Here is a 938-nt window from a genome sequence, read left to right on the forward strand (position 1 = left end):
TTTTTTTTTTTTTTTTTTTTTTTTTTTTTTTTTTGCAAAATAACAAAGTCCCGGGAAAGGAAAAAAAATAATAAGGCGAGGCAAAGAGTAGAAGGGGTGTAAGGCCGAGCCGACGAGCAGCCTGAGCTACAGCTCGAAGATGAAAAAAGATTTTAAAGCCTCTGATCCAGCAAGAAGAGTTTAAAGCAATTGCTGAGTTTTATAGCACTCGTGACGTCAGGCCCAAATGGGAAATTGACTGGCACTCCGGGCCAATGAGAGGCGGCGAGAGCGGCCGCGATTAGCATAATAGTATAGAAACAAGGAAACTTTTCGGAGCTGTCAATCAGGGCCCAATCAGCTGACTGTCAGCTGGGACTGGCCGGGTTAACCCTTCCAGCGCCGCCGCTCCCAGGAGCAAAGAAGGGGGGGGTGCGGGGGACGGAGCGGGCCCGGGCGCAAAGTTTAGTGCGAGAGCGAGAGGAGTTTTCCCGAGGGGCGGCTGCCAGTGGAGGGCCCGGAGGAAGTGGATTGCCCTCGCCTCTCGCTTTCTTTCCCTCCTCTCCGCACCTTCAGCACCCCAGGTGTCTGCCCTGGGACCTCCCCTTCCCCGCGCCCAGCTTCGAACTTGGCCCAACTCTTTGTCCCCGTCCGGGTGCCAGGCGCTGGGGTCGCGTGAGCCTGGCTTTGCCCCTGTCCCGCGGCCGGCGTGGGGTCCGCGGAGGGAGAAAGCCTCGCAGAAAGGGAAAGGAGGAGAAACGGGGCGCTGCGAGCCCTGCGGAGCGAGCCGGGCTTAGGTGACCGACAGAGCGCCTAGGAGAGCGAGTTAACTTCGGAGAGCCGCCGCTGAGCCCTGGCTTCGGACTCGGCTGGGCTGGAGTTTGGCCTCTGCGCTGTCGCTCGCTCTCTCTCTCTCTCTCTCTCTCTCTCTCTCTCTCTCTCTCCCCCTCCCCCCCCCT

The 938-nt window shown here is 58.5% G+C and overlaps 1 long non-coding RNA gene across 2 annotated transcripts in view; it reads left to right on the top strand.

Annotated features, from left to right (window-relative positions):
• Positions 1-9: 9 nt before the first annotated feature.
• LOC104852026 overlaps positions 10-938 on the top strand; it is a 6,104-nt gene continuing 5,175 nt past the window's right edge. The window contains exon 1 of one of the 2 annotated variants that reach the window (XR_777374.2): positions 10-776. This is a non-coding gene — a long non-coding RNA (uncharacterized LOC104852026). The remainder of the gene's footprint in view (positions 777-938) is intronic. The other variant, XR_777375.3, reaches the window with a different exon arrangement.

Source organism: Fukomys damarensis, unplaced genomic scaffold (genome assembly GCF_012274545.1).
Source record: "Fukomys damarensis isolate Sample0158 unplaced genomic scaffold, DMR_v1.0_HiC HiC_scaffold_32, whole genome shotgun sequence".
NCBI lineage: Eukaryota > Metazoa > Chordata > Mammalia > Rodentia > Bathyergidae > Fukomys > Fukomys damarensis.